Source organism: Anser brachyrhynchus (genome assembly GCF_964034855.1).
Source record: "Anser brachyrhynchus genome assembly, chromosome: 2".
Lineage (NCBI taxonomy): Eukaryota > Metazoa > Chordata > Aves > Anseriformes > Anatidae > Anser > Anser brachyrhynchus.
Window position 1 is genome coordinate 154,731,528 of NC_137695.1, and position 13,006 is coordinate 154,744,533.

Genomic DNA, 13,006 nt, shown 5'->3' on the forward strand with positions numbered 1-13,006 from the left:
AAATTCTTTTTTTTTTTTTTTTTCTTCTCTCCTAGCACACTGTTGTGTACTGACTTTTGCTTCTTGATAAAACAGTGTCTCTGATAACTGACAAAAACAGTGGGTGTGTGAGAGTTTGAGAAGGTAGTTCGGGAAGACCTCTTTAGATGCCACCTCTGTTCTCTACATTATTATCCTGGTCAAGGGTAAATGGGTAAAAGCACTTGATAGGCAAAAAAAACAAGAGAAAACAGTAATTTAAAAATGTTTATAAATGCATAATCCTTTTATTTTCTGGGAGAAAATAAATAAATAAGTGAATGCCCAAATATATTTTCACTTCTAAATTTGTCTCACGTTGAGTTATTTTGGGTGAATGTGAGAAAATCAAGGTACACTGCTTCTCGGGAAGGAAGAGGTGAGATTAAAATGACATTTGATTCCAGCCCCTAGGCCATGATCTGTACAACAGGAAACGCCTTACAAATCAGTATGCCTTGTTTGAATCTGAATGGGTTATTTTGATATCTGGGGTTGCCATTTGTCCAGTTCTGAGAAAAGTTTTCTGCAGTGGGACTAAAACCCCACAATTATCACAGTGGAGGCAAATGCACAGTAGTGAAAGGACACAGCCATCTCACATTTTTAAAACCACAGTGTTCCTTATGGGACAGCACATCACATATGGAAGTGAAGCACTTTTATGTGTTAAATGCTTAAAAGTAAAAAGTCTTTGTCCTAAGGGAGGGAAAGAACTCTCTTATAAATTAAAATGTTCTCATTTGGATTTTTAACTAATTCCTCAGTGGGAAAAGAGTAAAATTAGAAATAGTATTTTTAGTGTGAGAACTGTGGATTTTAATGAAACTGTTTTCTTTAAGGAACAATGAAAAAAGTCTGCCATGCTTTTTGACTAGTACTTGTAAAATCATTTGTGCTCAGTCCTCAAAGGGCCTTGCAAATATTACCCAGGTGCCAAAGCACTGTGTGTGAGGGAGGCAGGCGGTATTCGGACTGATGGGATGGAGCATCCGAGAGGGAGCATGGGGCCATGGAGCTCAGAGTGACTGGCATCTTGAGGTTAGGTGTTAGCTCTAATACCATTAAGGCTGTATGGCAAAAACACTTCTGAGAATGGGATTGAAGCCACTTATTCTGTTAATGCTTTTGCAAATGGTGCTCATAATTTTGCAAGATAACCTTATGTGGATAAGAACTGGAGACAGACAGAGACTGGATGTGGCTTAAAGCTTTTTCCACAGTTAATTACTGCTAAAATATAGGATTATAATAAAGAAATCGGAGCATAACCTTCCAAAGATCATATTTATTTATGCTTTATATACCTATATATACCGACATTTATTATTTCCTGTTACAAGCAAGTCATAATAATCCTGTGTCTGGCTTCATAAAGTGTGTGAATTTGCAAATATGTCTGTATCAATATATAGCAATACAAAGTTGGCTAGCTTTTGTGTGCATCTAGCTGTATTTCTGCAGAGCTAATCTCATCTCCCATCCAATATAAAACTGTCAGGCTGTCTGTTATGCCAGGAGGCCACTTGTTTTTCCACTTGTAATAGTCAAACCATGGTTTGCAAGCAGTTCTTTAAGTCTATCTCATTCTTGCATCTGTCTCTGTGAGTGTGTGTGCATGTGTCTCTATATTTCTTTAGTTCTTTGGATTAACAAATACTGTGTTGGGAACTGACCAAGAAAACTTGTGGACTCAGCATGAAAGCTCTTCAGATACCACTAAACTCTGTTTCTTTTCAGACAGGCAGACAATGAGAGGCTAGGAGATAAAGTTTCTTGTTTGTTATAGCCTCAGTGCAGTACACCTTATGCTGATGCTGAAAAAGTTTTTAATAAAGCCTTATGGGATTAGGAAAGAGAGGTAGAAAAATAGTCTGCTTATATCAGAATCAATTAAGTATGATGAAATCCTTATTCTCCTATGATAGATTTTTAACAGAAATGGGTTTCCCTGCACTGTAGCTTAAAGCAAAGTCTGAGAGCTAAGTTGGGCCACAGAACTACAGCCTTTCTGTGACTACTAAACAGCATAAAAAATTATGATGGGAAACAAAAATCAAAGTAGTTATTTTGGCACTTTTACCATGCTATAAACAATTGCTCAGGTTTCTAAATATTCACTGATCTATATTTCTCTCCCTTTTCTTCACTCTTAAATTAGGTCAGCCTTTCAAAGCAAAGTTAGTCATTCTTCTCAGACGCAGAGCACTATTTGACTTGCCTTTTCACAGGCAGATCAAGGTGTTTCATTGTTGCCTGGAATGTGATAGTAATATTCTCCTCTAATAAAATAAATTTTTCCTCTAGAACAAAACCCAGCTTCTAAAGAACTAACCTTAAATAAATAAATAAATAGAAATAGTAAGGACCTCAACTATCAGAGATGTTCAACTTTGTTGCACTCAGCCTGAGTGAAGAGGTTTTCAAAATTGCATGTTTTTCCTCTTTCTCAGTGTGATACTTATGTAAAAAGAAACCTCCCATATACAGTATTATACATATTGGAACATAAGCCTAGTGACTCTTCTGCAGAAGTGAGGTGGTAAGGTGGCAACAGACACCTCAGACTGTGGAGGTGCATCCAGTTTCATTCAGCAAGGGCAAAAATGGCAGACCTTTAGAAGTGTATTTCTCTTACCTGTAAGACAATCTCTGTATTGCTTATTAAATATATATATATTTATACACACCAAATCATATCCTTCTGAAGCCTATTGATTATTTTTCCGTTCATATGACTGACAGTGAATCGAGACCTAGTGTTGCTTCAGGATTAGCCTCTTAACAGAGGACTCTTCCAACCTCAACCATTCTGTGATTTTGTGAGAACACTGGAACATGAAGAGTTTGGTTGCTTTTTTCTACATGGAGAGGTCTGCCTTATTAGAGATAAACTGGGAAAGCATAGGTTCTGACAATGGCAGATGAAACCTGTTGGTCCTTGCATGATGTATCTTCCCCATAATTGTGTGCATGTGTATTTCCTATTAGCTATAACAGTTATGTATTGAGAGCAGATGTTATTTAACCAATAACTGTCTCATGCTATTACATCTAGGTTTATTTAAATACTGTTGCCTCTCCATACCATGTGAGCATCAGAGTGCAGCTTTCCACAACAAACCATTGAAAAAATGTTCATATTGCTGCTGATCATCAGAGTGCAGGGATGTGTTTCAGATCCATAATGCTGACTGTTTTTATGAAGCTGACTTCACTGATGTAAAAGTCTTGAACTGCAGAAGGTGAGTGTTTCACTTACAGCAAAACTGCAGTTCAAAATAATCTTAGATATGAGAAGGTACACCTCTGTGTTAGATGTGTGCTTTGGCTTTGGCATGCACATAGGTGGGTGTTTGACCAGAGTTAATAAAAAGGCAGAGGTTGGAGAAATAAAAAAAATAAATATCTGCAACGAGTTTATTCCTGGGGTGAAAGTACAATTTGGTGTGAGCTGGGTTCTCTCACTTCTCCATTAGCAGTGTCCTGAGGTATAACCAAGCTCACTTTTCAGCTCAAGGCAACAGGTCAGAAAAACCTCTGTGAGAACTCAGGGAGAAGTAATGGACAATGCTGTGTGCCATAAAAAAAGGCAGAGGGGAAAAAAAAAAAGATACAGAGAAGGGAAAGTGTGGGAGAAGAAAACCAATAAGAAAACACATTTACTGTACAAGAGTAGTACAGCACAGGGAGCTGAAGTGAGTCAGGGAAAGGTAGGGGTTTTCTTATCACACGCATTTTTCATCTCAGTCTTCATCTCTTCCCACACACGAAAGCAAATGGATAGGCTCTGTCTATATAGCACAGGATTTCACATTTATCCTTGAACAGTGACTGCACATCTAGAAACTCAGGACTGTCCTAGGATCTGTCTCTTTTAGAGATAATATGCCTTCTCCTCTTGTGCCCATGGACCTAATTCTTGAGCTACTGCAGGCAGAAGGAGAGATTTTTATTTTTTTTTATTATTATTATTATTTTAAATCAGCTACATCTGAATAACTGAATCTCCTCCTCCTGTACAACAAGAAGTTTCATGATGCAGAACATTTGGTCACAGCTAGCCCAGGGTATATAATATCCTCAAACTCACTTTGCATAAATACCCTTGTTGCTGGTTCTCCACTCTCTGGTCAAGAGGTTTTAATTAATGTAAGCTAATGCAGAACGGAGTGTTGTCTGCTTTCTTCCCCCCAGAGCCCTGGGATTCATCCCTGCTCCAGGGGGAAAATTGATAGTTAGGGGAAAGACACCAACCTCCATACAGACCCATTTTATGTATTTATCTGAAATACAAAACTGACTCACTTGCTAGGTAGACAACATAGACATTGAACACTAAAGGCCATATTTCCTAATTAGATGGCAGTCAGGAATCCAGGTCTGTGTTTCCATAGAATAACAGTACAGTTCATAGAATCATAATATGTTTTGGGTTGGAAGGAACCTTTAAAGATCATCTACTTCAGCCACCCTGTCATGGGTAGGGGCGTTGTTTTATGAATACATTCAGGTACTGCTTAAAAACACCTCTGTGCTGTGAGTGGGGTGGCATTCCTTAGAGGACTCCTTGGGGTATCACGACTAGGGTTTACCAGTGTCTGCCCAGTGCACAGGAGTCTCACGTGATCCTCCTGTTTCATAACCAGATTCTTTTTTCTCTTTAAGGTGACCAGGAGTCACCTCTGAGGGGGAGCGAAGTCTGTATCAATCAATGAGAAAACACATTAAACCATGTGTTCGGTCTCTAGTTTTATAGAAATCCAAGTAAATTCAGTGACACTTGTCAGTACAAATCCATATTTATCCACACAGTTGCTTAATGTGGGTGCAAATGTGTGGCTGAATTAGATCTATACATATTTAAGCAGCTAGCTTTAATCATGTGGCTGACTTACTTTCTGGATAAATTTATTTATTTTTTTCCTGTATTTATTTAAGGTGCTGTGGATGGTAAGCTCATGTCAGTGGTTAAATCTACTGAACACCCCAGAGAGCAGAAGAAATGACCTTACTGACTGGGTCTTTAGGTGAGGGAGGGAATGTTGCTCTGATGTTTGTGTCTGGTGCTTCAACCTTACAAGGTCATTTTCTCGCAGTGCAGATGGCTGACCAACCCTCCAAAGGCCGAGGTGAGCAATTCCACAGGGGAAGCAAGTCAGGCATTCAAGAGATGAAGAGTTGTTGAATTCATGATACCTTTGTCTGCTTTTCTAACCCAAGCCCAGACTTAACAGATGGGTCCTGAGGTCTGTTTTTTGACCTTCTGTGCTGTCATTGAGGTTGGAAATCCCCACTGCAATTACTAGCAAGTTCCTTTGTTATGAACATTGACTCCCAAGGGGAAACATAGCCAAGAAACTAAGTAAGGCTGACATTGTGGTACTGAGATAAAAGTATGGACACAAATCTTTTTTTTTTTTTTTTTTGTGGGTGGGGTGGGGAATAATTTATTATTCCATTTTCTTGAGATTACCTTTCCTGGTCCTCCCCAACCGTTAGTAATGAAAACAATATACGTAAAGGCTAATAGTCTACTGCATGGGAAAATGTCAAGTATAACCAGAAAAAAAAAAAAGGAAGAAAGAGGAATGGGAGGAGGTAGTTCTGCCTTGCTACAGACCCCTCAGTAAATGTGCACAACACAGAATATGCTGCAAGCCCTGGAAAGATTTAAGCAGCAGGCCCTGATGTAAAGCTGAGTGGCTCTACATCCACTTCTGCAATTGCAGTCTTTGCTTCAGTTATATTATTCCTCCTCAGCCTGACTATGTTTTTCTATATTTCCCCTGTCTATTTTCTGAAGAGGCAATTGTTGTGAATGGTGGAGAAGGTTGAGTGCCTAACTGAAATAAAGGAAAATTAGTTTTTAAGGAGAGTAAATTGGATAGAATAGGACCCGTAAGGATAACAAGCTGGTGATAATTCAGTGTAGTCTTCCTGTTCTGTTCCTGTTTATTAAATATTCTTATTGACTTCTGCTTCTCAGTACTCTATGTGCTGTGGTGTACTAAATTACAGTAACGGAATATTCTGTCTACATATGCTGACTGGTCATTTGAGAGATGAGTGTACTTAAGACAGAAATGCTTTCCTTTAGTCCTTGCATCTTTGAAATGCCTATTATAAAATGCACATCTGTGAGAAGGCACTTCCCCCTGCCAAATGAGAGTTAATGCTGGAAAAGCTAGAGAGCTAAACAAAAGAAAAATCTTTAAGGAGGAACCTCCTTTCTGACTCACAGTTCTCTTTCCGAGCCATAGCTAGAATTATGAGTAGGAATTAATGCTGGTGCCTCCATGCCCACACCCTTTCTCCAGTAATGAAGTCCTACCACACAAATGTTCCAGAAAGCTCAGTTTCCCCTTGTGGAGATCTAGAAGTGCCGATGGACAGCAAATTTTGCTCTCTCTTGCTTGGGGAAGAAGATGTTCTGAATGCCAGCCATTTCTGGCAATGGAGGGTAAATTACACAAGGCTGAGGAATGCTCTCAAGCACAAGCATGCATATATTCATGATGTTCAACCGTTATCACTCTCTCTGGAATATCTTTGACTGGTACATCTGACACTCTTTTGAATAATGCTTGGATGTGTCATGGGGAATAACATAAACCAGTGACTTCTCTCAGTAGACTACGCAGATGAGGCCATTGTGCTCTGGAGGGAGGATTCTCTCTCCGTGGATTTATACTGTGATTTTATAGCCAGACAATGGGTCTTGGCCAATTTTCTTTGCTACTACAGAATAGATGAGAAGTTCCAATTTTTTCCCCTTTTCAGACAAAGGGGAGAAGGGGAAATTTTACTTCTTTCCCTTCCTAATTTCTCTCTTCCTTCTCTTTTTATTTATTTTATTTATTTATTTTTTCTGTAAAGTGGCTGACTTTCATTGCTTATTGCCCCAGAGTACCCTGTCCCTGGGAGTATTTGCTGAGTTATAGCTCAGAGGGTTTCCTTCCTGATGAACAAATTGAAACCAAGTCCCCAAGGTCCAGGCAGTTCTGTGGCCATTTTACAAATGTGACCATTTTACAACAGCGTGGTATTTCTTCCTGCTGCATTTTTTTTTTTGCGTCACTCCTATTTGACGTGCTGATTGTGCTCTGAGAACATTTCTTGCAAGAAGCTCCCAGAGGAGAAAAATGAGGGGAGAAATACCTTATATCCAAGTCCCAGTGAAGCTTGTGTGTTAATCAGATATTGAACTGCTCAGCAAACTGCTCAGGACAAAAGAAAATGCTTCTCCACTTCCTCCAAGATAGAACTTCCAGGCTCATGAGGCATTTGAGAATGAAAATACTTATGTTGATGGACTTCAAATGCCTCCAAAGATGGATGGAAACAGAACAAACTTAAAATGGTAATGTATGTATATATACTCCACCTCTTGGCGCTCCTGTATCTCACCTTATAAGACTGCCTTTATTTCCTGAATAAGTGATGGAAATTTGTCCTGTTTCTCTTACATGACCATTCACTGTCTTGCGTTTACTCAAGTAAGTATAAGTCTAAGTGCTCTGCCTTGCTTAGCTATCTGTGCAGCAGAGGCTAAATCTGCATCCAAAAGGGAATTCAACATCTACAAATTCAACATGCACTGAGTAATTTGGAGGCAGCAAACAGCAGCTGTTCAGAAAACATTCAGCTTGTTGTCATTGATCTCTGTTTTCCATTTGGAGTAGCATTTTTTAAAATTATTATTATTTTATTATTATTATTATTATTATTATTATTATTTAAAAAGCAAATACAGCCCTCTTCCATTGAACTGGGCCCTGGGGCCCTACAATTCTCACCAATGCTAAAAGAATTTCTTTTACCTTAGAAAACTGTAAAGTATAAAAAATTTCTTTAATGGGGAGAGACATATTTTTCCAGAAAGAAGTAGTCAGTTTTTTATTTATTTTTATTCACTTTGTATAAAATTATATCCATGTATGAGATAAATGTATCTACCTAATGACTGAGATATCATGCCTAGACAAATACCTCAACTGGTACCCCAACTCAGAGAAATGTCTGGGAGCAGAAAAAGTGATTCTAGTACATACAAGTTTCAGGTTTTATACCCCTGGGATTCTTTCAAACAATTATGGCTCTGCAAGCGTTTTGCTTTATTTTTCCCATACGCATACATATTTAATTTGTTTGGTATATTTAAAGCAAAAGGCTTGGGAATTTTCTAAGCCTTCTGATTTAAGGAGTCCCTCAGCTCCAAAGTGTAGTCTTCAGAAAAAAAAACAATAGATGTTATCTCCCATGTTTGCATGAGAGGTACTGTAAATTATGAAACAAACCTGTCAGGTTTGTATCTTTTTCAGGGTCAAATCCATTCCATGTAATTCAGGTGTCTATTTTATCACTGTCATAGAGAAAGGAAATTAAGGAAATACAAGTGACCCAGGTGACAATAGCCATTTGGGCAGAGCAGATTTTTTTTTTTTTTTTTTTCAAGATTCAGAATTTCAAGACTATATGTCTCCTTTTTGTTTTTTGTCACTCATAGGGACTGAACCTAGAAGAGGTCTTCTGAGATACTCTCTCAAGCCTGCTCTTGCAGAAAACTTCACTGTTTAACCTTTAATTCAATAAACTCACAGAAATCTCAGATATATAGGCACATTGTAAAGCACTGAATTTCCTTTCAAGACCCAAATGTCTTGAAAAATATCTAAAGAGTTCTGACCACTTAGCTGACCTTGGTTTGAGTTGGGCTACATGATCTCCATAGGTCCTTTCCAACCTGTATTATCCTCTAGCCCAATCATCCCCATGTAAAAGGGCACTGAGAGGTCTACAGGCCACCCATGAGACACATAGGTGGCATCAGTAAGGGGTTCTATTGAGAATTTACTTCTCATAACCCTTCTGTAAAATTTGATAAGACCATAGCTTTTTGCTAACTGCACGAATGGCTGTTATTTTGTTATACCATGTTCATTTCACTGAGGTTCTTCTGCTTCTTGTGTTTATGCCCAAAAATGATTCAAAGCAGTTCTACAGAGATGCCAACAGTTGGAACAGAAAGAGACAGGGAGTAGTAAAAACCTGTCAGTAAGAGAAGAGGACGGAGAAACAAAATTGGATTTTCTTTTTTCCTTTATTACCACTACAACCGTTTCTTTTGGCTTATGTTAATCATTAAAAACTGAATCTCCAGACTGCTAGACACATACCACAAGGAATATGTGATCAGGCTTCCATCAACTGTAGTATATTCTTGACTTTAGCACATTCCTGATCTGTACAGAAGGAAGAAAGAAGATATCATGGCAGGAATGCATCTCTTCACCATGTGTGCTAATGGCTTGTTAAGTGCAACACTGTATGGACCAGTTAGTCACTCTGCCTTCTCCCCTCCCGGCAAGACAGGAGCTGCATCAAGCAAAGCACAGCAAAGGCAAAGAAGGTTAAATACTTGTCAGTAGCACTTCGGTTCTGAGTGGTCCCATGGCCAAGAGGCAGAGAGTATTGAAGGGGAACCTGCTTATAAGTTTATGTCTCTGGTGTCAGCAGCATGTCTGACCAAGGCTTCTAAGTTTCTGTTCCTTTTCCTAGACCACTTCACTTATATCCCAGATAGGAAACCAGATTGCTGTTATTGTCACAGTCCCAGTTTTTGAACCTTTTCAAGTGTTGGCATCAGAAAGGAGGGTGAAGGGCTAAGATCATTTTTGTTCTGGGAGCCAGTCAGTTCTTCTATTTGTGCTAGGGAGAGAATAGTCAGCGTATATCATAGGGACTCCTCAGCAAGATTTATCTTAAACTCGGCCACCCTGAGCAAGCATATCTGCCTGTCATGTATTTTGCAGATATCCTGGGAAACCCACCTCCAGCTCTGCTCCTAGGTCCATATAACTATACATTGCTCTCAGTGGAAAGTCTGGGGTAAAACCATAGCTTTTCCTATACTTCTTATTGATTACACACCTAATGATGGTGGATTGCAGGGACCTTTTAAAAATCAATTTTTATAATCATATGATTCTATGATTTTTGAATCATAGAATGATTTGGGTTGCAAGGGACCTAAAAGATAATTTAATTCAACCCCCCCTGCCATGGGCAGGGATGCCTCCCATCTTCAAACAAGCAGAGCACAGTTATAGACAGAGAAAGCTAAGGAAGGACTGGTGCATTTGGCAAAACACCAATACAAGTCAACATGACTACAGATGTCTCCACAGCAGAAGTCCTGGTCCTGCAAAGGGTGACAATATTGTCAGTTGGATATCTAGGAAATAAAGCTTTATCTCACAGCTGTCTTTCTCTGTTGCCTCAACTCCAGACTGTGTAATTATTTCCTGACCAAGATGCAGTCACTTTAGCTGCTGTGGAAGATATGGTTGGAAAAGATATTCTCTTGAATTTCTGCTTCTTTAACATTACTTTTGTGAAAGCAAATAACACCAAGTATTATATTTCAATGTCATTATTAATGTAGTGACACTGATGTAATCACTGATGTGATTATAGTGCACTGTGCACAAAAGAATGGCTCTTCTTGGTCGGGCTATAGCTTGTAAGAACAATAACTTGTTCCTGACAGCTGATAAAGGAGAGAAGACAAGAAAAGGCAAGAGTGACACTTCTCCTTCCTAATTCGCAGAAATTAGCATTTTAGGAATTTATCTAGCTGGGCACCGAATCTGTATATTTATGTTTAATAGCTGTTGATAGGCTTTGTTTCCAAGAATATGTCAAATCATATTTTGGCATCTCTGAAATTGTGTTTCAATGAGTTCCGCTATGTCCTTGGGCACTATATGAAAATATAAATCAATTTGATTTTTGCCAAATACATATCTCATAATTTCACTTGTATCTCTACTCCTCTGTATTCTTAGGTTGTGAGAAATAATGCATGATCATTGCCTATTTCCTTTCTTTGAGATTTTCAAAACATATTTTCTGCTATCATATCCCCCATCATCTCTTCTCCAGACAAACACTTCGTCTGCTTTTTAATATCTGTTCAGATAGAAGATGGTCCATCTCTTTGGTTATTCTTTTTCCCCTTCTTTGTACTTCTTCCAGTTCCGGCATATCATTTTTTTTTTGTGATGTAGGGATGAGAATTGCATGCAGTAAGATGAAAGAGTATTGAATTGAGTTTTTTTTTTTTTTTTTCAGATTAGCATAATGGTGATTTCTTTTTTCTTCTCTGTGCCTTTTTCTGTAACTACTCTGGTTTCACTTACTTTTCTGTCTGCTCTTGAGCACTAAGAAGACATTTTCAAGAAGGGCAGCAGTGTGTCCTTGTAAGGAAGAATCTATGTTCAACTGTGTTCTATCGAACAACCGTATTTTTAAAATATATATGCAGAAGTAGAAGGGTCTGTCTCAGATTTTTTTTTTTTTTTCATAAAGGTATAAGTTATGATAGACAGCAGTAACAGAAGACAGATTGAAAGGTATGTGATGAGGTCTTTCTAGGTAGACTTCTTCCTGGGCTTGAGAAGAGTTTGTTTGAGGTGGCTGGGGGTCCACATTGAATGGGTGCATACAATACATCTTTCATCCCTCACGTGTGGACATGCCCAAGAAAACCCTGATTTTAAGAGAGATGTTGCATGGCTGTGACAGAACCTGACACAAGGCTGTTTTACATATGGCTGCAGAAGCACGATACAGTGCTGTTATCACAGTTGTACATGGGAAGCCAAAATATAACTTAAAGAATCCAAAGGCAAAAAGAAAGAGGAAGGAAGGAAGGAAGGAAGGAAGGAAGGAAGGGAGGGAGGGAGGGAGGGAGGGAGGGAGGGAGGGAGGAAGGGGGGGAGGGAGGAAGGGGGGGAGGAAGGAAGAGAAGGAGAAGGAGAAGAGAAGGAGAAGAGAAGGAGAAGGAGAAGGAGAAGAGAAGGAGAAGGAGAAGGAGAAGGAGAAGGAGAAGGAGAAGGAGAAGGAGAAGGAGAAGGAGAAGGAGAAGGAGAAGGAGAAGGAGAAGGAGAAGGAGAAGGAGAAGGAGAAGGAGAAGGAGAAGGAGAAGGAGAAGGAGAAGGAGAAGGAGAAGGAGAAGGAGAAGGAGAAGGAGAAGGAGAAGGAGAGAACAAAAAAAGAGAAAAAAAGAAAAAGAGAAAAAGAGAAAAAGAGAAAAGGGAAAAATAGTAAAAGAAAAAAATAGAGAAAAAGAAATGGGAAACCCAGGACTTTTATTTCAAAGCGATTGTGTGTGAGATAGTTGTTTGTCTGCAGGTTATGGATAATTTTGGAGCGGAACTCATGGCACCTGTTCAAGATACCAGGACAGAGGGTGTTGTTCACAGAGGGATAGAACTGTCCTTTATTGATAACTCCAGCTCATTCAGTATAAACAAGCTTCTCTTCCATCTGTGCAGCATCCTGTCATTGCCTGAACAATGCTGAAAGGAAAATCCTACGCCCCACTTACTTCCTGCTCCTGACATATGAAGCGCCAAGAGATTGAAGGCTGCACATGGTGGAAAAGAAAGAAAAGAAATGAGGTAATGGATAAGCATAGCACAACTTGCTTGTCTTGCTGACTCCTCCACTGATGACAGAAAAGTGAGACCTAAAGGTGACTCTTTTGAAAGCCATTATGAAAAAATGTAGGTGTTATGTTATGCTCTGGTTATATTGCAAAGCAGAAGGAATGGAAGGTGGGGGTCATTTGTTTGTCATTTGTTTGTCCCAGAACCCTACATTGATGAACCAAAGGAACACCCCAATTATAAGTGGGTCTGAGGTGCCAAGGTGCTAGGTGGGGAATACCACCTTTGTGCTTCTTGCAAACATGCAAGCTGAGTATTCCAGCGTGGAAGGAGAAAGGGGAAGACAGAGAGATGATACTTGTGGACCTGAACTACTCATAAATCAGTAACAAGAGCTGCAATGGAAGAAAACTCTGCATACAGAAAGTATGAACAGTAAACCTATTTTATTCCTGCTATCCCTACCAAAAGTCATCTGAGAGATAGGCATCACTCATATATTGAAGGTTTTTACTCACTCAATTCCTTGTTCT